Here is a 24554-nt window from a genome sequence, read left to right on the forward strand (position 1 = left end):
TGTTAACATGTGGTTATTTGCACATGGCTTGTAAGGGCTTTCAGCATTGTCCCTAGTTAGACTTCTCCTATAATAAAATAATTTTGCTGCTCTGGAAAGAGGCTCTTCTGCAAGTGAGGATTAAGGTGTATTTCAGTGTTTGCCTGTTGGTTCGTGGCATGAAGGGACGGGCAGTTGAAGGTGCTGCTTCTGATTTTGAGGCTCAGTAGCTGAAATGCCTCGTGTTGAGCTCAGGGGAGGAGGGATTTCATGCAAACTGCTGGAGTTAAAAGTGGGGTTGTGCAGGAGGAACTGTGTCAGACCCAGGTTACATTGATGAGGTGGGGTGGGGGTCTCGCAGGCTTGTTGTCACCTTGGAGGTGAAGGGAGCAATGCGCCTGTGAGCATCTGAGAGCATGTTTGTACACTGGTGTAACATCCATAATGTGATTTCAGGTGTGAATACACACATTTACACTGCTGTACACGAGAGCAGGATGTGGCCCAGGGCCTTTGGTGGTAATGCAGGAGGCCAGAAGCAGAGTGTTTAAAGGCTAATGAAGACACCCTAGAAAATTATTAGCTTTGCAAGCAGCATTCCTGTGTGCTGGAAACAGGGGTATTGTGAAGTTCACAGTAGGCCCTTGGAGATCTCTGAAGCAAGAGTGATCCGTGTGCCACGCAGTGATATTATTGGAAAGGGTGGCTTCACTGCCTATCATCTGTCTTTGTTGAGTTGGCTCCGTGGACCATCGCCAAACACAGTGCATCTTTCCCTTGGCCGCTGACAACCCACCTACTTGGAGTGGGTGATGATTTTTTTGTTCCTCAGCTCAGCTGGAAAAAATGAGTGTCCTTGTGGGAGGGTGGGAAGAGAGAGCATTGCAGGGTGACATCCCCTAAGGAAAGAAGCAGATTGCTGGGCTTGGGTGTTCGGCTGGAGCAATGTTCAGTGTCCCACTGCCATCTCAAGGTGGTCCTGTTCAGCTCCTGCAGACTGTTGGGTTGGGGCATCACTGCCTATCAGACTTGGTGAACTCCTCCCTCCCAAGCTACTGAGGGAGCTGCAAGCAGTGGTAGAGACTCCTACCTTCACTCGTGGCAGGTGTGGGGATGCTCTTGCTTGGCCTGAACCCGGCCCAGGGCAGCCAGGCTCTCCTTGATGTGTTGCCACTTCTCTGAGGCTCACCCCAAGCCAGCTTTCCCGGGGTAGGTGTGGCACAGGATGAGGTGTAGTTCCCTTCTTGGCTTCTGATGCTGTCGAGGCAAGGAGTGCTTGCCATGCTTCTGATTGGGATGGGAAGCTTCCTTTGGACTTGGCACTGTGTCTGTGCATCCCTGCAGAGCTGTGCTGCTCGGGGGGTGGCTCCCCAGGGCTCTGACAGCAGCCGTGCTGGCAATGCCTGGGGCTGCCAGCCTTCCCGCTGCTGCTCCAGCCATGGATTCCCCTCTGTGCTGCTGCTAACATAAATTCCCAAATCCCCTCCATGTCAGACATGAAGTGGCTGCTTTGCAATGAATTAGGTTGTTAGGGTTTTTTAAAGAAAAAGTCTGGAAAGCATCCCTTTGGCCCCAGAACCACTGCCCAGAGGACAGGAGCAGGTGAGGGGAAGATGCCATGCAGGGAAAGAGGAGATATCAAATGGAGATGAGGGATGTGGGAGGGGAAGATTGCACTGGATGCCTCCCCTAGCACTGAGCATCCGTCTTCCTGTGCCAGCAGCCCCACCACTGCCAAGGCTAGAGAAGGTTTGCATTAGGGGTGTGATGCTGCTGGGGCTGCCCACCCTTGGCTGCCTTTCCCTTGCAGGAAAGCTGTGGAGGAACCAGAATTCTGATTCCCTGGGGACTTCTGTGAGGGCAGCATCTCTCCGGGTCAAGGATTAAATCCATTACAGAGAAGCACTTGGGGGAAAGCCCTGGACTCGATGCACATGGAGGCTGATGCATTAAAACCATTTCCTGTGGAGATCTCTCACTTGGCAGGCAGGGAGAGGGGTCGGGCACAAACCCACCCCTGGAGCTACTCCAGTGCTAATGGCTTGCCTTGCTTGCAAGCCAGGAGCAGCCTGGTTACCAGCCTGTTGCCAACTGGAGAAAAAAAACCCTTCAGCCCCCAGCCCCTCTGAGGCCCGAGGCGTCTGAGCCCCTTCCCTGTGCCGTGCTGTTGGGTCTTATGGGGCTGAGCAGCAGCCTGGGGCCGTGCTGCTGCTCTGTCAGCAGGTTATCAAACCTGAGGTGGTTTTCCCAACCATTTCAGTCCCAGCTGCAAGTGTTTTGCAAGGAAAAACATCCATTTACAGGGTTCCCGAGCAGCTCTAACCATAAACAATACGTGGGTCCCTGGAAGGTCACGTTTTCTTGCTGCAGTCCAGCACTCAGCTGGGACAGCTGCCTGCATATGAGGTACAGGCAGGTGCAGGCAGGCATGCTGTGCCACTTTCTTCCTAGGTGTTGCCTAACAAATGACAGGATGCAAATAGTCTTAAAAAAAACTTGCCAGATGAGTAGCCCTTTCCCAGAATGGGTGCTGGAGTTGAAGCAGCCATTCTTATTTGCTTTGAAAAACATGTATTTTTCACTCTTCGTGTATTTTTCCCTTCTCTTCCCTTCCATCTTGCATCCCCACACACTTCCTTTCATTCCCCTCCTTCCTCCTCCTTTTCATGAGCTATTTTCAAATGCTAGGAAGGGCGAGATCTGAGGGGAGAAGGAGTAACCGAAAGGCAAAAAAAAAAAAAAGGGTGGTAAAATTATTTCACACATTTACGGGGAAAAAAAAAAAAAAAAAAGACGTGGGTGTGGGGAAAGAGAACAGCTCCAATTCTCAGATGACAAAAAGCAACTTCATTCATTTCCCGACGTAATTTTATCAGGTAGGAAGGTTTAGTTACATTTCTGCAGCCCTACAGTTCCCAGGGATGGCCCTAGGGTCCCCAGGTTGTCCCTTCTGCTGTGCTGCCCTGAGCTGGCACAGGTTTGGTGATGGGGCTTTGGTACCAGGAAGCTGAGGCAGGAGGATGCCAGGTGGAGGGAAAAGTAAGGATGAGCTTCTGGAGAACACGGCTTTGGATTAAGCCAAACTCGGCCCTGGGAAGGGTATGGGAGATGTTACAAATATCACCAGCTTCACGGGAAGCATTTCTTGACACGTGGGCAGTATGTTGGATGGTTTCCTGTGTTTAATAAATAGGATTAAACCCAGCGACAACAGTGCTCACTGGGAACTAGGAGTTTGGCTTGTGATAAACTTTTTTAGATGGCAAAATCTCTTTATGCTCAATTGTTTTTTTTCATTTCACTGGGGAAACTGGAAATAACTGTTTTGGCTTGTCTGAACCGTTCTTTAAACATGATTTATTTGTCTCACTGGCCACACCAACTCATAGCCACTGGAAAAGGGAAGAAAAAAACCCAAATCCCCAAGGAAGCTTTTCTGAGTAGCTCACTGCTGTGATGCTGAAGGTAGTGCTGGAGGACTGAGGCTCTGGCTGTCCCACATTGAAGTCCTGTCCCCTTCATGCTATGGAGCTTTGGAGAAGGCCCCCAACGGGAGGAGGTTGGGGACCCAGCAGCAGGCATTAGCCTGCCTGTCTCCCTGTGCATGGGGCCAGGATCTTGCAGCAGGCTGGCATTTCACACTTTGGCGAGGGTGACATTTTCTTTGCAGCTTTTCCATGTTCGAAAGCTGGCATTTCACCCCAAGAGGAAGCTGGTATTTATAAGGCAGGGCACTGGCATTTCATTCATTGTTACCATCCAGTGATTCAGACAAGGTCTCTTAGCCAGAAAGGTCAGCTGGGTCTCTGCTGTTCTTTGCTGCTTTGCTTTCTTTTTCCTTTTTTTAATGCCCTAAGGGAAAGAGGGAAAAACAAAGCCACGCCACATGCCAGAACTGCTGATTGCCATTTTTCTTGCCTTGAAAATTGAGGTCTTCTATGCTACATAAAAGCTAGGACTTTCCAAAGTCCATCTTGCGAGGGTGTCTTTGGTAAGGTCCTTATTTTGCTTTGAGTTCCAAAGGTACAACCCCAAGCCTGGTGCCAGGGCAGCGTGGGGCAGCATTTCCCCCAGTGCTGTGTCAGTGCTCACCATGCTCTAGTAATACTGTATCATGGGGTTTTTTTTGGAGCTAGATCTCATGTGAGCCTTAATATGTTTCAAAAAACCTAAAACTGCATCTTTTCTGGCCAAACATCAGATTTTGTCCCCAGGGTTGCTCTGGGGATGGTGATGTTGCATTGCCCCTTCCAGGGATGAGGGGTAGAATGGGAAAATCAAGTGTGGGTCCCCACTGTGACTGTGGGGCTCTTGTTGGACTGGGGCAATCTAGACACTGCCAGGGCCTGGGAAACAAATAAAATCAATAAGAAGCTGTTAAATTGTGCCTGAACCTCGCTAGGAACAGCGTGGGGAGTGCTGGCTGCAGAGATGTATCTGCTGCCACTCCGCGGGCTGTGGCACATTCATTAAGCATCTTGAAGATGGATACACCCCCCAGTTCACCTCCTGCGAAAGCCTGGGAATTTATTTCCTCCTGAACCGTGCCATCAATCACCGGTGACAGCACCGCCTCGGCACCACGTGGCTCAGCCGCCGAACAGCTGGAGAGACATCGGGCTGGCTGCCCTGCCACATCGGGAGGGGGCTGCCCCGGACCCCCCTGCCCTCGCTGTGGGGAGGGGGATCCCATTCCCTTGCTCTCAGCACAACTGCTGGGGGGAAGGCTGTCCCACGCCGCAAATGCCTTTGTGCACCTTTTTTTGTGCTATTCAGAACTGCCTTGTGCCGACCTGCAGCTGGTACCTGCGTCCCTTGGCAATTCAGTACTGTCTGCGTCCATCTCTAACCCCCAAAGGCCAGCGGCGGGGGAAGATGGTTCCTCATCTGCTCTCCCCTCTGTGCATCGCCCTGTGGTCCTGGCCCCTTCCTCAGCACCCTGGCTCTGCTCCCAGCCATGCATTCCGTGCTTGCTGGGTGGATGCTGGGAGCTCCCAGGGCCCCACACTATGTGTGTAAATGCAAGAGCCTGAAGTCTTGGCAGAAGAATTTTGCCGTGCCCGGCTTGATGCTTTTAGCTTTGCTCGGAGCACCCAGACAGGAGCAGGACAAACCCAGCGACCCGGGGCAGTGTGCAGGACGCTGACTGATGTCTGAGCTGCTTTGCTTCCCCTTTGCTGAGCTGCTTTGCCCAGTGATGCCCTGGACTGGAAGGATGTGACAGGTCCACTTAGCAGGAGGAAAGACCTGCTGGAGGGGGCTGAGTGACCCTTCTGCCCTGCACCCAGCACCCTTGGCCCAGCCCTGTCTGGATGCTGTGGCCACCCTTTTCCTTCCTGGCACTGACATTTCACCCTCCTCTGTCAGCCAAGCTGCATATTACTTCAATTTATGCAGAGACCTGAGTTTTACTTCTTCCTGTAATTTCTTCTGATGCATTTAATTTTTTCCCCATATCATCTAGGAACCTACAGATTATCCAGTAAGAGCAGAATGAAGACTTGTCAACCTTTCTTACGTGCTCCTTGAGATGAAAATAACTTCCTGAACCCCTTATAATGCTTTATTTTCTGCTACTTCTGTTACTCTGAGTATAATTTGACTGACTAAAGGATCTTGAAGCTAAGAAGAAAAAAAAAAGAGATAAAGTAGACTAATAATAATAATGGTAAAAACTGCTCCCGAGAGGCTGATAAGGGCCTGGAAACTCACACACAGGCACTGCCTGTCAGGGCAGGTGTGAGCCTGCTTTTGTTCCCCAGCTCCATAAGCCAGTGCTGGGAGTAGGGACAGCCGGTCTCTGCAAAAATGGGATGTTTTTCAAGAGAAGAAAGATATTGTGTCCCCTGTGATATGGAAATGAGCAGGGAGGTAAGGGCAGGGAGAGAGGATTTCTGATGGTAATGAGGCTTTACACTCTTTCTTGCCTTGCCTCCATCCCTCCCTTTCAACTGTAGGATGGGGTTTCAAAGGCTGTTGTATTCTTTTCCTTGGATTATTTGTCATGTTTTTTTTAAGCTTGCCTGTTGTGGTTTTTAAAGATAAAAGGTGGGAGCCGCAATGAAGGGGAATTTTGTGAGGGCTGGGAGGTGCTTCAGGGGTTATGGTTACTGATGTGATCATGCTATGAGCTCTCATAGGTGGGTTAGCTGGGCTTAGGAATGCTTTTTCTTTCCCATCTTACAAGCCTCAGCACTGCCAGAGAGGGATGTGATCTGCTGTCTAGAGAAAAGGCTGGTGCCATCCCAGAGCATCATGTTACAGCTCTGTAGCACTGGTGGAAGCCAGCTCCTTCACAGTTGTACTCCACTTACATCTCTTGAAAGTTGCTTGTACGCATCCTTATGGCACCTCCTTTGGAGGAACAGCCTCTCTTTCCCTTGAGATAGCTGAAGGCTGAGTATTCCTCTTGCTCCTAACTTAGCAGCTGCAACAGTCCTTGTGACAGTCACAATTGGGCCTTATTTTAGTCTGTTTGTCTAGATTCAGCCTCCAGCCACTAACTCTGGTCCAGCATTTGTCTGCTGCCTTGAGGAACACTCTGTATTCTAAACCCCTACCTCATGTGAGAAGCTGTGCCTCTCGATGGAAAGGACTGGATGCAAATTTCTTGTGCAAACATCTTCTGGTGGAAAACTAAGGTTTGGGCTGAGCTCAGTTTGTCAGGTAAAATATGTGCTCTCTGCTGAGCAGGTGAAAACTATCTCCTCTGCAAAGCCACTGCTGCTGGCCCATGGGTGTAGCTCCCAGGCAAAGAAGGTGGGAAAGGGATAGCTTGGGTCGAGGGGAACGAGGGGACATGGAATGATCTTAAGCTGCTTCTGGGCAGTCTCAGGGTTGCTGTTGCCTCTGTGTTGCAGATGGCCACTGAATTCCTGCGTGGCAGGCAGTGCAGTGAGCGCCTCGGCAGGGAGGGCAGCCCAGGCTGAGCTACATTGTCAGTGCTTTTCATCTGTTCTTATCTGAGGAACTTCACTGAACCTCCCAGGGGAGCTCCCTGCCCCTTCTGCCCTGTGTCGAAGGACCACTGAAATGTGGCTGCTTGCAGAAAGTGCTGATGCAAACCCAGCTGATGCTCTGCCGGGCTTCCGCGGGTCAGGAGGGCTTGCAGGTCAAATCTGCTCTTCATGCAGGAGCTGTAAGCAAAGATGCCTCATGGTGAGGCTTTGCTGGTGTTTATTCTGGAGCTCCCTTTTTAGCTGAAGCCCTTGAGCCACACTGGTGTTGCTCCCGCTCTGCCCAGCAGACATTGCTGCTCAGCTGTTTGGTTTTATCCCTCCCTAATTTTACAAGAAGTGACAGCAAATCTATCCCGTATGCACAGGACTCTGTGGGGTGTTTAAACAATCATTCCCATCCAGATCTGGTCATAGCTTTGGGGTGTCTCTTGGCAATGTGGGTTGGTGCTGGGTATATTACGCCATAAAAGTTAATGTTCAGAGTCTGACATTCAATCCACTAGAGCAGGAGAACATTTGGCAGTGAGCTGTGCTGTGTGGGGCAGTCCCATCGCCCATGGGTGCCAGGAGGGTGCCCAAGGGGTGCCGGGGATGTCTCCTATCAGACCTTCCCAGAGACACTGCCATAGAAGGGCTCCCAAGCACAGCCAAGGGTACCTACGCAGTTTGTCTTCACATGCAAAAAGACCATTAGCCTGGGAGGAGGAGGAGGAGGAGGGGGAGCGAGAGGACGCGGCAGAGGAAGATAGGCTGTGGAGTGGAGGATTTGTGGGAAGTTAATGGGCGGTGAATTGGCATTATGCCCCGGCAGGTTCTCATTTCCCTGTCTCTGTGCTGGCTCATCCCCACCCCAGTGCAGGGAGGGACCATCCCCCGTGCCACGGCTACACTGAGCTGGGCAGGGCAGGGCAGGGCAGGGCAGGCAGTGCCAGCCTCAGGGGTGCCTAAGGAGGGGGATGCACCCGCAGCTGGGGGCTGCCCCAGCACATCATGACCAAGGAGTGCAGGGAGCCGGGGTTTCTGGCTCTGAGGCCTCAGGCACACAGTGGGTGGCAAAAGGGATAAAGCAGAGGAAAATGAGGTTGCTTTGCTGCTGCCCTGCGGGTGATGCTGAGGGAGATGCTCCATTTTGAATCAAATCTGGATCAAAGTGGAGATAGCTCCTCTGCTACTTGGGGATCTATAAGGCTGTGTCTGAGCTCATAACATTAGGGTTAAAGCCATCTCCTTGCTCTGCTTCTCTCCTCAATGCTCTCAGAACAACTCAGTATTTGCTCTGCTTCATATTACACTGTCTTGGAGGAGCTGGAGGGAGATTGCCACGGCTTCCCCTCTGGGCAGGAATGGTGGCTGTGCCTGCTCTGAGCTGGGAAGGATTCTGACTCTATAGGAGAGTTATTTTTGAGACTTCCTTAGATTTGAGGGCTGCAAAGAAGTTTGCTACCCAGCTTCTTGCTCTAGGGCAGGGTACTTCCCCCATTGGTTCACCCTGCAATCCCAGGGCAAGTCCCTAATGAGGAGCCAGGGTGCAGCAGGGCTGGGGGCTGGAAGCACAGTCCAGCCCAGTGGGAAGCATTGCAGCTTTCCTCTCCACGGGGCAGAGAGAGAGACCATTGCCTCAGCCAAAGCAGAAATTTTCTGAATTTTCTGGTGTTGTTATTAGCTCTCTGACTCGGAGACAACAGCTCTTCTCCCAGGCCTGGAGAGCACTCTGAGCAGCAGCACTGTGACCATTTAAGGCTTTCACTGTGTCCACTGCACCCTCGCCATGCCACACCAGGGAGGGCTCTGTGCTCTGGGAATGTGACAGCAGTGCTTGGCATAGGGTCAGGAGCATCCTGATGGTGGCATGCTGGGTTTGGGAGCCACTGGTGAGGGATCAGCCCTGGGGGTGTGGCTGCAGGGGCTTTGGTCCTGACATCTGCATTCGCCCTCCTTCATGTCCCTGCTGCTCAAAGCTGAGACCTGCCTGGGGGAGGTCCCCAGCAGCAAGGGGACATGGTGGGATGGTCACCTGCAGGCCAGACCCTGCTTCATACAGCGTTTTCTGCAAGACCTTTTCCCTGCTCACATTCCCTTTCTCAGGCCTGGGTGGGTGAAATAGATTTTACAGCCCCAAATCCTTTAATCTCCAGTATCCATAGCAGTATTAGCCAGACTACAGGAGTCATATACACACAAATTGCACTCAGAGGAGGACACGCTCACAATTTCGTGCTGGAAGGAAACGTGTTATTCATTTTCTCCTGTCTCCCACCCATCTCTGCAGAAGTACATGGAAGCCATGATAGGGATATGTTCAACATGCAGAGAAATGTCACAGCTGAAACACAACATGCTCTCCAGGCAGCCTTGCATGAGCTGCACAGGGTGACATCTGATGAAAATGGGGCCTAAAGCTTCAGCACATCTAGCTACTAACACTAAGGAAGTTATGCTAAGCAATTAGTATCCTTTATTTCTTTACAGTCCTCCCTTTGTTTTTCTTAAGCATTCCTGCTAATACATTTAGCAAGGCTTGCAAAGCCTTTCAAAAAGCATGATCAGTTTGCATAATCGTATCTACAAAATGATTACAAGCACCAAACCTAACAGACTTAAAGCTAGTACGATTACCACTGGGTGGAGCAGGAGGTTATAAATTCCTCTGGCTGCAGATGACCACCCTAGGAGAGTTTCCCACCACTGTTCTCCATCTCTTTTTCCTCTTTCAAGCACGCACCATATTTTGTCCACGCTATGGTGTGCAGTGGTTAGAATTTTTTTTCCATCAATTCATGTATGTTTTAATAGTTCATGTAAGTCACCACGTTGTGATAATTTCCTTACCAGCATTAAGATTAACTCCAGTCAAAATAGGTAACAAGTCTTTAACTAGTGTATAATTAGACTGTAACAACTGGTGGGATGTAACAGGAGCTGTATAATTAAAACCATACTCTATAATTCTAGTAAAGTTACAAATTCAAATATTTGAATGATTACTTGCATGTACAGTAATATCACCTACAAAAATAAAACCACAAAGGGTCCTTAAGAAAACACATCCTTTTCCAATATATATAAATGTAGTTTTAGGGGTTTCATTGACATTTGTTTCAAAAATGACAAATATTTTGCTCAGTGTCAAGACATGTCTTGGGCTTTAATGGCGTTACTTTTACAAATGAATCCTTGTTGTTCCCATCAACACCAACTATTAGCCATATGTGTCTGCTTTGTGTTATCCATAGTTTATGTTCTGTTGGAAGGAGTATGATCCCATTGTGATTTGAAACAACAATCGGGTATATGGTGTATACTGAAGCATTATACTACTGAGGCAGAAACTGTGACCTTATTTTTATGGGGTCATAACTGTCCAAATACCACGAGGATTGAAATTCTCTTTCAAACTGAGTTGTATTGTCCAAATTGCTTTTTAGATCTTTGTGGGTAAGGTGCCTTCTTTGCCTACCCTCATGTAAGCACCCTCCTGTGCCACTGTAGAGTGCATCCACAGTTGAGTGTGGATACAGCTAAGAGTTGGTGAAAGATTGCCCTGGACCAATCCAAGTGTCTCTACAATCAGCTGGTGGTCTCTCTTATTAATTTTCTCCCACTGAGGCAATCTATTAGATAAGAGCCATTGATTAGTCCCCAGTACTAACAGAGAGGATCACAATGGGTGTTCTAATTTGCTTAAATCACTTGTTGCACTTAGTTTATTTAGGAGTACTTCAACATCTATACCATTTAGGACTCCAAATCCTGTCCCTGTAGAACCAGTTGCATCCCTTTTTGTTTGCTTTGAAGGGGGCTGAGCAGAGAAAGGGTAGTGAGTCCTGGGTCAACACTTCCACAAGTGACATTAACCTTTACTATTACTTTTTAAACTATTATCTGTCATCTTGTAACAACTGGTATTAAGTGTTGAGCAGCAAGTTATATTACTGAGGCAATGAGACCTGTCCCTACTGCTTCCCTCTGTCAAGGCTAAATTATAAACCTTATCTGACTGAGAACTGAAAGTGAGAGCCTTCCCATTAGGTGTTTCAGGAATTGGGAACCTTGTTCCTATGTAATCTAGGAAAACTGTCTTCCTTCTGGATTTTTTTAACTTTCCACTAATCCGCATCATCCATCATTTTTATCCTTGGCCATGCTGTGGCAGTAACAGAGTCATTAATACCAAGAGTAGTGAGATGTCCCACTCCACTCTAGGTTGATGTGAGAGTTTTTCCAGGAGTCAGTCATTCGTCAGCTGGCTGGCCAGTTACCACCTACTTGATGTCAGAATGGTGTATCCAACTTTCTTTTCCTAAAAATTTATTTGCAAAATAGGGACACAGTAAGATGGTATTTGGCCCTTAGCACTTGGGTTCCAATTTGAATTTCCGTGAGAACACGTTAATTAAAATTACATCTCCAGGTTGTATATCAGGTACCTGTATTTCCAGAGCCATGGGCTGATACCATTAAGCATATTTCTCTTATTTTCAACACCCTTCTGCACATATATGTTGTGTTGGGTCAACCATCCATCAGATGAGACCAGCAGGCATCTGGACTGGGTATTATTACCTCTTTTAATAAGGCCCTGGGTCATCATTTCGTGTTGGGGAGGCCTGGTAACTATGTATTATCACTAGAAGTGTACTCATTGCTGCTATGTCAGCTAAAGTATTTCCTTCTCTAATTTCTATAGTGGCCTTGGTATGGGCTGGACAATGTATTATAGCAATTTCTTTGGGGTGGCTGGGCTGATTCCAGCAGTTGTGAATTTCTTCTCCTTTTGATACTTTTTTCCCCAATGGTGTGAAAAATCCTCGTTCCTGCCATAGCATTGCCATTGTATGGCACACCCTGAGAGCACACCAAGAGGTTTTTGGCCTGTTTCCCTTTTCCCAGATGTTCTGTACATCTCAGGGCTACCAGTTCACCCTGTCTTTGCTGGGAGTGTGCTGTGGTTACACTAAGCAATTACTATCCTTTATTTCTTTTCAAGGTGAGGAGCCAGTCCCTCGTCTTTACAACTGGGTGTTTGTATGTCCCATGCCTGGTGCTGCTTCTGTTTGCAGAGCTGATAACTGATGGCAGGGAAGACTTTACTGTCTGAGGAATACTTATGCAAACGAGCACAGTGGTTTAATAGGGAACACCCGGAGAAATCTCTAAAGAAAGCGCAGTAAATTCCCCTTCATGTGGATTTATGGAGAGATTTTTCACAGATATTTATGGTTTCCCAGGTGCATTGTTGTGACTCCTTAGCACAGATTTGCACGGTGTGCTCCAGGAGCTGATGAGAGGAGAACATTGATGGGGCAGCCCTGTGTTCATACCAGGATGGGAGCAGCGAATGGCTCCTTAATCCCCTGGTGAGTTCCCACTGTGTGCGGCAGGTTTGTGGCACCCCCAGTGCCAGCTGATCACCTGGAGAGCCTGGGGAGCCGGGCTGGGTGAATTTAGGTGTCCCTGACTAATTTAGATGGTCCTGGTGCAATGCAAGGGCAGGTCACTTCCTTCCTGCTCACAGTGGCACAGCCCTGTCTGAGGGTGCTGCCGTGGGACAACCTGCCCCATCCCACCCCTGCAGGCCTGGGCCCCACCAACACTCCCCAGTCACCCTCTTAAACCACCTGCTGGTGTCCAAAGCCAACCCATTGAACCACATCCCTCTTTCTCTTCCTTTCCAGGTTCCTTGCCTTGCCAGCAGGTCCTTGTAGGATTTCGGCTCTGGTAAGTGCAATCCCTTTCTCCTTGCTGAGTGCGTGCCAGTGTGAAAGCGTTGTGTGGTGCTGGTGGAACAGTGAGGCCAGGCACCATCACTGCTCCCCAGGCAGGTGTAAGAGCCTGAGTGAGCCTCTCTCAAGGAGCCAGCTCCCAGCACGCTGCACCCCAGCACGGATTATTTCCCCACTGTGTAAAAATAGGCTGAAATACATTTATCACTGCCTTTCCGTGATCCACAAAGGGAAACTGTGTGGGCATCTTTAATCCTTCCTGGGTAAACTTTGTCAGATGGGAATTGAAAACTTCAACTGAGTGATTGGCACAATGATTGCAATAAAAGCCGGGAGGGCTCTGCCACTTGGGTGGGATTCGGGGTCCTTTGGAACAACAAAAAGGTGAAGTGATGGGTGGAAGGAGAGCACAGCCTGCCTGGGGACCTTTGCAGAGGAGCCAGGCTTAGAGGAGCATTTAGGAGCTGGAGGAAATGTAAAAGTCAGAGGTTGCAGTCCTGGTTGCGAGCTGGTGTCGTTACCTGTAACCTTTCCAGGAATGGGCTCCTCTCAGGCCACTCTCTCTGCCACCAGCCACCTGGCTGACTTTCTTCTGAGGGACTCAGTGGGTAAAAGGATAAAATTTCTGGTCTTTCTTGGGCTTCAGTCTCTGTGCCATCCAGTGTTTGATGTTTTCACACTTCTAAAATCCCCATGGGTTTTCTATCCTTACCTTTAACCCAGCAGAAAGGGTCCTGCTTCTGTGCTGGGATAAATTAGCAGGACTGTCTTGCAGTCAGCACAGCTGCCATGTATTGTGTCATCTTCACCTCTGTCCTCTTCACATGTTCTCTTTAAAAAATATGTATTTATCAAAAAAGCAGCTTCTCTGTTTGATGCCACCTGTTGGGTTGATAATTCAGCCCCATGGAAGGCGTCGACACCAGTCGTGCTCAAGGATTGGCCACCACTGTCCCGAGTTGCATGGCCCCGTTGAACTTGAGGGTTTTTCTTTTCTTCAGCAGCAAATGGTTCGCTAGCTGGGGCCTAAAATTCTCAAAGGGAGGGTTGTTATGGTGATCTCAGGGTTTTGGGTGCTGCTGGCATGGCCTTGCTCCGAGATAGACCTGTTCTGGGGTGGGAACACCACTGTCTGGAGTGTATCCAACCATGGCAAGGGGCAAATGGAGGTTGTGAATCCTGGTGCCTGGGGGACTGCCCTGATGTCCTCTCCCTGTGCATCCATCTCACTGGAGGGCATCTGGCGTGGCATGAGCTCACCACAAAAGCTATTCCTCACTCCAAAACTGTGGAGAGACTCCTGATCTGTGATGCTTTGCTTGTGACCTTGGCAGCCTCAGCTGGAAGCAGCTCAGGCCCTCAGGAGAGCTGTGCCATGTTGAGCAAGCAGCACTGCTGTGCTGGGTGCTACTCCAGCACATGGCAAAACTCCAACCAATGGGTGGATGAACTGACCAAGTGATTTTTCTCTGTCAGGGCTGTATTACATCGGGAAGTGAACATAACAGCTCTGTCTTCACAGACAATTCCTGCAGGAGCAGCTCTGGCCACGCTTCTGCCAGCAGCAAAGAGCAAGTGTCTGTGGCTGCAGAGTGGGGACAGGGAGAACGGCACCTGTCAGTCCTCAGGAAAGAGGGGAAAGTGGAAAATGGCCTGGACGAGGGGGCAGTGGGGGGAGAAGTGGCTGTGGGGGTAGAATTGCCTCTCCTGAAGCATGGTAATCAGCTCATGGCTTCTTCTCCCCGATCCTCTTACACCCCTCCCGTTGCACACCTCTCCCCAGATGCAGCCATGTGTGTTAGCAGAGATAAAAGCTCTCTTCCTGCACGGGCTCTTCTTCCCCAGCATGCTTAATCATGAGCCGACGTGGCAAACAGCCTTCCTGAGAGATGCCCCAGGCTTGGCCCCTCACTCTCCCTCCCTGCCTCCTGCCTTTTGCCTCTGCTCCCGCTCTGCCCCGCACCCTGGGGCTCCCCACACGGCCCTGCGGCCTGCGCGGCCATCACGTGCCTCTGATAAATGAGCTTCATCCGCACCCAAAATTAATCACATTGTCATGCTGGCAGAGGATGAGGCAGCTGTGCCGAAATGCCCGAATCCCTGGCTAATTTATTACAGGGGCTGGATGCAGAGCTGCTCCGCAGCTCCTGCTGCACGGGGACACGCTCCGGAGAGGCGGATGGTAACGAGGAGCTGCGAGGCTTGGCTGTGAATGTCTTGGAAGGAGGTATTCTCCTTCTTCCCAGTGCCCAGACATTGATTTTCAATGAGAAGAACCCTGGTGGGAGACTTCTTGCATCCAGGAGGGCTGATGCTGCTGGTGACAGCCCAGCTCCTCTGAGCCACCGTGGACCTGGAAGCTGATGTGCCCTCCTGCACTGGAGCATGCTCAGGAACCCAGAGCAGAAGACTAATGAGGAAAATGAATATGAGGGAATTATTCCAGGATTTCCAAAACCGTGGTGTTTGCGGAGGGTGGAAGCAGGAGGCGCCCAGCCAAGCTGATGTGTCTTGTTCGCTTAATTACTCCATCACTGCTCATCAGAAATAAAGTGTTCACCCTCTGTGTGCCCACAGCACATGTGCTGCCTGTGACAGGCTGGGATTGATGTGGAAGACCAGCTCCAGAACTGGGGGCTCTAAGCAGTGCCAGTTCCTGGTAGTGGACATCTGGGACGGGGGCCAGCTGTGGTGTTCACTCCTAGTGTTGTGCATCTTTTCGGGAGCCACATCATCCTGCTTGCTCATTGCCAGCTGCTCCTCTCCATTTCAGTGCAGGTTTGCTGGGCACACCCTCTTGTCCTAGGTCCATCTCTAGGACAGATGCAGGTTCCTCCGATATATTCACTCTCACTTGCCTTGTGGTAATTAATTGCTGATTCCAGACCAGACTCAGCTCTGGAGTGCTTGTTAACTAATTGGATGCCTTCCAACAAATCCCAGCAGTCTCTCCACAATGGGAAAGCCGTGTGTTCCTTGTCTGCTCCCTGATTGCTCTCCCCCTGTAGTCGATGGGAGCACCTTGGAAGAGATCCGCTGGGGCTGCTCTCCTGGAACTCACAGGGGGCTGCTGACAACGTGGCAGGTACTTCCTGAGCATGCAAAATAACGGACAGCAAAGCAAAGCACAAGGTAAATGCCCCATACAGTGACTGATGGCATCTTTCACTGTGCTCCCAGCTGGTGGAAGAGGCTGGGAACCTGCTCTGCCTGATGGTCTCTGAGGGTTTCACAACTCTTTGCAGATGTTGTCAGACGTGGGGATTTTTCCTTGTGGCCCAGCAGAAACGCAGGAAAGCTGTTGTCCTTTGCAATCTGAGGCTCTGTGTTGCCCATGTTTTATGGTCTCATGTTTTTAGAGAAAAGAGGTTTTTATCAGTAGAAATTGAGTTGCTGGTGCTCCCAACAGCTTTCCTAGACAAAAACACTGAGTTGCTTTTGTTAAAACTTTAAATCTTAACTCAAAAGGGAATGGACTCCCTTAGATCTGCCACAAGCTGGTGTTCAGATAAACATGGCATTTTGGGGAGGGAGAAAGGGTGTTTTGGTCTCCTTCAACATGCACCTGTGAAGATGCCACAGGGTCTCTGGCTGTCAGGCACCAGCAGTTGTGGTCAGCTGAGCAAGAGAGGATGGAAAGCTCAGTCTGAGCATCTCTGAGCCTCCTCCTCAGACCCTTCAGCCTTCTGGGCCGACCAGGGGGTTTTGTTCCCTGCTTACCCACATGTGTTAGAGCAGATTTTTGGGCTGTGCTTGTGACTCCAAGCTCTTGGGAGAGGCAGATGTGTGCATGGCTGTGAGCGGGAGACATGTCTGCCCTGATGTTCATCCTCATTTCTAGTCCTCCTGGGCCTATGGGGTATGATGCAGAGAAAGAATTACTGTTCTCTTGGCTCGGTTGCATGTTCACAGCAAGCCACTGCTGCAGAGGAGGAAAGGGCTTCTATGGGTGCCACCCCTAACCCTGGGGATGGGTCCCAGTGGTCAGCATTGCTCAGCCTTGTTGAGGCTGCCTACTTCACCAGGCTGCCTTATTCTTTTCACGTGCTTGTATTTTTTTAAGTCAGGGCTACAGCTGGGGCTTTGTAGGCACCCCTTTGCCAAAACATGACTGGCTTATGCCGCTGTTGAGTGGAGATGCCAGGAAAGAGCTGGGGAACAACTGAGACGTGATGTGGGAATTCGGAGGCGCCTGGTGATGCCAGTGCAAGAACTAATTCAACAGCCTGGGAAATAATAGCTTGGGTTGCCAAAGTGCCTGTTGAGAGAGACTGGTAGGCAGCAGGCAGCACTCCTTGGGAGTCTGGCAGCAGAGGACAGCAATGTTGGGCAACTCCAAAAGATGTCTTTGGCTTGGGTTGTGTGAGGAGGAGGAGTGAGGGTCAGTCATCGGTCTCACAGAGGTGGCTGGGCTGCTGCTGGTGCTGGGACAGGGCAGCACCTGCTGCCGGAGTCAGGCCTGGGCAGCTGTTGCTGCCTCTGCTCAGCATTTACATCCACTTGGCCAGAAGGGAGCCCAAGCACCGCTCCAGGAAAGGCAGAAAGAAGTATCCTCAGGAGCACATGGGATGCTCCAGGGATGCTGAGCCACCTCAGCAGAGGGAAACGCTTGTCTGCCCAATGAAAAGGCTTCTTACAGTCTCTAGCCTCTGTCAGAGACTGGGGAAAGCCAGTTGTGGCTACTTTGAAACACTTTGCAGTGGAGGTGCCCAAGTCTTCTAGTTTCTGATATGACCTGCTCTCTAGAAATTCAGACGAACTGTCTCTGCAGATCCCTGTGTACCAGAAGCCAGGGCAACACTTAAGGACTTGACATGGCAGGGCATGACACTGGCAAATTTGCTGCCTGCTTTTTCCTAGGTACAAATAGCTGTGCCACAAATCACACCAGACTTCCCTATCCATTAACAATCCTCTGTTCTCTGCTCCTCCGATCTTTTATCAGTGCCAAGGAATTGTGTTTCTTTTGGTCTAGTCCAGCCCCAGGGTAGTAAATCGGACATCTCCTGTCCCTCTGTCTCTGCCAGAATCCATATGGATATAATGGATTTAGTGGCACCTTGCATTTTCCTCTGGCCAGGCACATATGACAGTATTTGACCCTGGCACCCAGCAGTGCAAAACCCCTGCACCCATGTTTTGGAGAGGGCTGTGCTGTGAAGCACCCACCTGTTCTCCTCCAAGCTCAGCCTTTGGGGATATGGCATGGTTTGAAGGGGGTTCAGCATGGTTTGTGTGGTGTTTCGGCATGGTTTGTGTTTGCTTGAGCCACCATGAAAACCTGGTGTGACTCCACAGATCCTGATTTCTAGTCCCTGTAATTAAAAACCCAGCTGCTGAGATTTTTCATATGGATTCAAATTGAGACTTGGCAGGCTTAGGTAGCAGGGAACTTGCCTCGGTGACCAGGAAGATCTATTGTGTTCTTAAAGCAAACTCCATCTTACCTTGGCAGGAATCTGAGCATGCCAGAGATGCCTTTATGGGCTGAGCCAGTGGGAAACTTTACTGTGTTACTGCTCATACCTGGCCCATGGGCAAGGAAGTGGGAGCTTCCTTAGAGATGGGGTCTCCAAAAGGAGTACCCAGAGCCCCAGGCACATAGGGGCTACATTTTGTGTTGAGGTCTTGAAGGGAGAAGAGGGCTCAGCACCTGGAGATTTTCCAGGCAGTGCCTGAGGCGAGCCCAAGTACAGCTGCCTCATCCCACTGGAGCTGGCAGTGAGAAGATGGCTGCTCCTCTGAACCAAACCCCTATATTCCACATTTGTCCATCACTAGTGATAATGCGCAGAGAAATAAATGTCACTTACAAAATTTATGGGAGAGCTGCTTTGCTAGTCTCCTTTTTTAAGGTTATACTAAAAATTAAATCACATTTTCCCCAAAGGGCAGTCTGTCACCGTAAAAAAATGTGTCAGGCAGTGTACGTGGGGACCGAGGGGCAGGGCCACGCAAACGGCCCCGCTCACGTGGCCGGTTAGCTGAGGAAAATCGTTATTTTTGTACATACGCTTTATATGGCAATTTCCTGGCTGCATAAAAAAATAAATAAATAAATAAATCAGAGTTACACAAGCTCAGAACTGAGTTCCCAATATAAAACCTGGCGTGTGACTTATTTATGCAACCCAAGCATAAACCGCTCGCCGATGCGGGCAGGCGTGGCGTGGCGTGGCCTCCTGCTCCTCCTCAGGTGTGGAGTGTCCCATCCCGGCAGGACCTGCGATTCCAGAACCCCATGGCCCCATCAGCTTGCAGGAGGTGTTTTTTTGAGGTTAAGCAAAGGAATCAGTGAGGCTTTGATGGACGTTGTCCCTTCCTGCCCCAAGCTGTGGGGTGACAGTTCAGGGTCCTGCTCTCCCCACGTGCCGTGTGCCTGAGCGGGGCTCTGCGGCTGGGGGATGTTCATCAGCTCTGGCAACAGAGCTAAGGGCTTTTCTCACCCTCTACTCAGTACTCATTAACATCTCCCTTCTAAGGAGTTTGTGAGTGCCGCTTCATCTTGCTGCAGCTTGGGCTTGTGATGAGAGGAGCGTGTGAGCGGGCTCAGGGAGGAAGGCTCCTCTAGGGCTGTGAGTGCTGCCTGACCAGCAATGGGGCCACAGAGGGAGGGGATGTGGCTGGAAGAGCTGTTGTTCCATGCCATGCAATGCCGTGCAGCACCATGCAATTCCACCAACCCCAACACTTCCATCAAGGAGTCCTATTTATACTAGGGATTGGGAGCTGGGAAAGGCAGATGCCCTGTCTGAGGGAGGGTGAGGCTGCCTGCCTGGTAGCCTGAGAATGGAGACCTACAAACAGCTTCTCTGTGGTGTCACAACCCCATCCTCCACATGGGCGGGGAGAGAACCCAATTTTGGAACCCTCCTTCTCAGCTCTCACAATCCAGAACCAGGAGAGGTATTTTTACTTGGTCTTACAAGTAGGTCTTGAGATTATCTCTAAGCAGGTGCTTCATAGCCTGCAATAAAACCCTCCTGTGTGCCACACAAAGCCTTTCACAGCAGCAAGCCCAAGGCTTTGCCTGCTACCTCCACCCTGTGCTCTCCTTTTGTCCATGTCCCTGTCCAGCTCTCCTGGGACATCTGGAGCAGGCTGTCATAAGTTCTGACCCCTGCCCAGCAAAGATGCTGAAGATGCTTCTAGACTTTCCATGGTGGGTCCCAGATGTCTTTTTAGTCACCTGAAATGTGTCAGTTTGTGTTGTACCAAAGAAGAAAAGTGTCTTTGATGTTTTCTTTTCTGAATATTTTAATTTCTCCACCAAGAAAACCTGAATTTCCCATGAAAATTGTGTTTCCTGTTTGAAAACAGGTTGTTAATGTGCCACTCAGCATTACTGAAGGCTGCTTTTCCAGGGGCTAATACCTGAAGATTGACTGATTTCAATATCTAGCACGCTACATCCCCTGGTGCAGCCTTTTCCCTGCATCATCAGGGCTTTTGTGCTATTCCTTTCTCCAGTCTGGATCCTCTGGTGCCTCAAAAGACCCAGGCTCGTGCTGCAGCCTGGCTCAGCTGAGCCAGGGAAGGCCTCTCCACTCTATCTGCCTGCCTATTTCCATGAAACCTCCAGGAATTTAATAACTTTGAGATTTCCAGCTGTCACTCACACACTGCTGAATTTGACTGATGAATTGGAGAGTAATTAGGGGAGACTTACAACACTTGGAGCACGCGATGGCACAAGACTTGTTTTCTTAAGGAAACCATGCAAAAAAAATAAAATCTGAAAGTACCTCTTTTCAAATTTTTCTCTTGTTCTACCTGCAGATAGCAGTTGAGTGGCCGTGAGGGAGCGTGGGCTGCCCTTGGGTGGTGACACCCAGCACTGAGTGCTGTATGGGCAGGATGGGTGCTCTTGGCCCTGCAGTCCATGGGGCCGTGGGGCCGTGAGCTCGGCGCAGTGACTTTGGTCCTTTTGAGGTGACACTGGGTGTGAATTAAAGACATGGCATGAGCATCTCCAGTGGTGTGCCATTTCAGGGCAGACCCATCAACTCAGAGTCATCTCTTGTAAATTAAGGAGATTTAAATTAAAAACACGGATTGTTAACAGTATTATACTGCACATTCTGCAAAATAGCAGAACATCTTTTAAAATACCTGTTAAAATATTGTGTGGTGCTACCATGAAGGGACTTTGGCTGGTTGCTGAAGGTGCTGCCTTCAGCCCTAGGTGTGTGTCCTGCTCCAGGACACCTTGGTGGTACAGGAGGTCTCGGCTGAAGCAGAGAATGGCGGGGCTGGAGCTGATGCCTGGTTGCTTTGTGTGGCTTGTGTGCCCCATCTTGCCCTTTAGAAGGGGGACGTCGGTGTCGGGGGCGAAGAGCAGGCAGGGACGTGTCAAGGTAGCTACTGAGCCTGTTACTGTGTCAGGAGAAAGCATGAAAGATGCTGCCTAAGGCATGTGGTGGAGCCTCGTGCCTCAGGCAGGAGGAGGAGGGCTGCTGGTGAAGGCTGCAGCTGGTGGTCAACTCGCTGCCCTCCAGGATTTGTCTGGGATGCTCAGACAAACCCACATGATGCCTTACACAGCTGCCTGCCCATGCCAGATTTTATTACCCTTACCTGCTCCTCTCTCTGTGCTGGGGGGTGGCTCAGTGCCAGGCTTTTTATGCTTTTTCTTTTTGTCTTTTTCAATAAGAATAACTCTTTTAGCTGTTGACTGTGAGACTGTGCCGCAAACGAAGTCGTACAGATCTTGTGGGGTTTTTTTATAGCCACCTCCATCTTCCAGGTTGACTGTTTGCAGCTCAGAGTTGGACAGTCCAGTCCTCCTGGCTAGGATGGAACTTAAGCCTGACTGGTCCACGCTGGAGGCAGGGATGGGGACCTGCTCTGCCACCCCATGGCATGATGTTGTCTCTGCTCGCCTTGAAGGAAAGGGAAAATGTGTGGCTGGGAGGAGGCAGATATGGAGCAAGGAAAACTGGCTCATTTTGCTTAATTATGACTGACTGTGACAGCCCCCGTCTTTAGTTTGAAAAGTATCTGTGAGGTACGGGCTGCTTCTCTCAAACAGGATAATTATGTTAATTAAAATGCTTTCTTTATAGCGGTTCTGATTAATAAAAACAGTTCCAGTGCTCTCTTTAAACACGCTAACCTTCTGTTGTGCAGGAAAACTGGCTTTTCTCAGCAATTTATGACTTTTAGAACAGATTACAGCGGGACAGCCTGCTGCTTTCACACAGTAACGCTTCCTCCCCGGGGGAGGGCAAGGCAGCCCACCACCGCAGTGCCCTGCTCGCGGGGAACAGACGGAGGAGAGCAGTCGGGCAGCGATGCCGGAGCAGGCAGCAGCATGTGCCCATGTGGGAGCCGTGGATGGGAGGCGTCAGGGAGCTCTGCGAAGAGTGCCAGGGAATAAAAATACCGCTTATTTCTCTAATTGCTGTTTATTTCCTCTGCAAAGTATTGGGATAATTAACAAGCTCCCAATTAAGGAAAAAATTGTGTGTAGAGGAAAAACAGGTATGGGTGCCAAGAGAGCTGAATTTGTGCCAGAGCGTGGTCAGGGGCAGTGGTGGTGGTCCCTCTTGCTGAACTACAAGTGGGATGGGACCCTTCAGGGACTCCAGGACTCTGGAGGACAGGGTGATTTCCCAACTCCTCACCAGAGACCTTTACCAAGAAGATGGTTGTGCTTCCAGAGGTTTGAAAGGTTAGCGTGACCGTCGGTGTTTTGTCTCTTGGCTGGTTTGCTGGTTCTTGTGGGGGTTCACTTCTTCTGCGTGGAGGTGCAAAGCCCCTGAGCGCAGTCTGATGTGGGTTGGAGAGGGGCTGAGCATCTACCACCCTCCCGTGAAGCAATGGGAAGGGCTTGGTATCTCTGCAGGTAGCTCTGAAAATACAGTCAACAGGCAGCCCAGTACATTACTTGCTGCTCCTAAGGGGAATGGGATTGCCACACACTCGTCTCCAAATGCCAGTCCCCCAGGGAGATGCATGTTCCCACTGTGGCAAGGAGGTTTTGTGTCCTTCCTTCCCTCCCCTCTTTTTCCTTTTTCCACATCTGTCCCTTGGCTTGCCATCCCTGCTGGCAGATGGTGCCTTACACTGGGCCAGGTGCTGGAGCAACATGTGAAGTGGTTCTCAGCTCCCACTTAAACTTCCCAAGCCCAGCAAGGGACTCGTACACTGGGGTAGTGATTTACCTCAGGTCCCTTCCCTTCCTCTATGCCTGGGAAGGGCCCCTGCAGCAGCCCATCCCCAGGCTCAAGGACTGCTGCTGAGCCCTCTCCTTTGGCAGGTGCTTTGGGAAGGGTGGCACCATCATGTTGCCTTGCAGACAGCTGGCCAGAGGGGCTCAGAGGACTTTGGGCCTGTTCTGCCCTGCTCTTGTAGAAGAGGAGGAAAGTGAGAGCTTTTGTCCCCTACTCTGTGAAATACTGCATGTGACAAACTGCCCTTGCCCAAAGAGGTGACAGCATTAGTTTGCCATCCAGCTGTGACTCCTGACATAGGGTGGGGTGGCTGGGTGACTTCACGGGGTTCGCTTGACCCGGGTGAACTGCTGGCAGGCAGCCCTGCTCCTTGTCTCTTGCCACAGCTGAAGAGGTTTTGGGAAGGATTCATGGGGGAAAAGGGGAGTACAAACCCCTACATGCTTTAGAGTATCAAGTATAGGCCAGTGGAGGGTGGTGAGGGGCCGTGGGGCGAGGCTCCCACGTGCATGCAGCAAGTCAGCTCTGTTCTCTTGTGTGGTTGCACCCTGCAGAGCTCAGCAAGCAGGGCAGTCACTCAGGGAAGCCATCCAGAGATTCCCCACAGGTTGTCCCCCCAACCTGGGGGGCTGCAGCCACCCCAGCATGGCTCCAGCCCCCTGGCACAGCCCTTTCTCTGCCCTGCAGGCTTGGCTGGGGTTGGCTTTGCTCTGCTCTTCTCTTCGCTGCCCCGTTTACCTCTGCTATATTTACATGTCTATTTTATGATTTCAATTTTTAATGCTTTTGCTCTTTGAAGATGCTTAATGCTTTGGAGTGGAACATTTTCTTCTGAGTCCTGAGTGCCAATTGAGGACAGACCAATAAATCAGCTAATAACTGGAACCTCATTTTCTGCTCCCATGGCTGCAAGTTAACTCTCCTTGTGCCGCCCGGGCTCTCCTGGTGCTTCCCATCTCCCCAGGCAGCAGAACTGCCAGTGCCAGCTCTGAACACCCTTTGGCTGGGGAATGTCAGGCCTTTGGGGTTCCTATGCTGGGCTATATCTTAAGTGATAGTTTCTGGATATATCTTAAGTTTTGGTTTCCAGCTGCCACCTTCTTTCCCCTTCTGTCATCACTGGTCCCAACATCCCGTTGGGTCAGCAGAGCTGGAGATTAGCAAGGCAGCCTGTAGAGAATTGGGGAGCACAGTGGACAAGTCTGGCAAATCACCCAGTGAGACCCAAGCTCCTCAGGGTGGGACATCCAAGTGCCGTCTTCGTGGTTTTATGATGCCGCAAAATCCAGGACCTCTAACTGCACTCTGACATCCAGAGAAAGCCTCTTCTCTGCTGCTTGCACAAGTGCTCTGGAACCTGACGACTTGTGGAAGAACTGGAGGAACCCCTCAGGAAGGCATCCCATCTCCCTTTCACTGGCAGCTGGAGCTGATGAATCCCCAGTGCAGGAGTACGTGCTCTGCACTATGAGTCTGACAGAGAGTGGCAGATCTTAGGTAAATCTTCTTTCCAGCTATTCAGCCTAGCCCCTAAGGGCTGAGGACTTTCCACACTGCTGCCCTCATTACTCCAACTATATTTCCTGTTCTCATTCATCTCAATACTATCTAACCCTATAAAGAAGCACCTGCTTTTACCCAATCCTGCAGTGAGTTCTGCAGGGTGCTCACAGGGCATCTGTGCTTCCCCTCTGCACATACATACCTGGGGACTTGAG

At 50.4% G+C, this 24554-nt stretch overlaps 1 protein-coding gene across 4 annotated transcripts in view; it reads left to right on the forward strand.

Moving 5' to 3' along the window:
- Positions 1–24554, forward strand: part of LINGO1 (leucine rich repeat and Ig domain containing 1) — a 154881-nt gene that overhangs the window by 38382 nt on the left and 91945 nt on the right. For all 4 annotated transcript variants that reach the window (XR_004359293.1, XM_032700316.1, XM_032700317.1 and 1 more), the window contains one exon: positions 12614–12656. The gene's annotated coding sequence lies outside the window, so the exon portion shown is untranslated. The remainder of the gene's footprint in view (positions 1–12613; positions 12657–24554) is intronic.

Source organism: Chiroxiphia lanceolata, chromosome 12, assembly GCF_009829145.1.
Source record: "Chiroxiphia lanceolata isolate bChiLan1 chromosome 12, bChiLan1.pri, whole genome shotgun sequence".
NCBI lineage: Eukaryota > Metazoa > Chordata > Aves > Passeriformes > Pipridae > Chiroxiphia > Chiroxiphia lanceolata.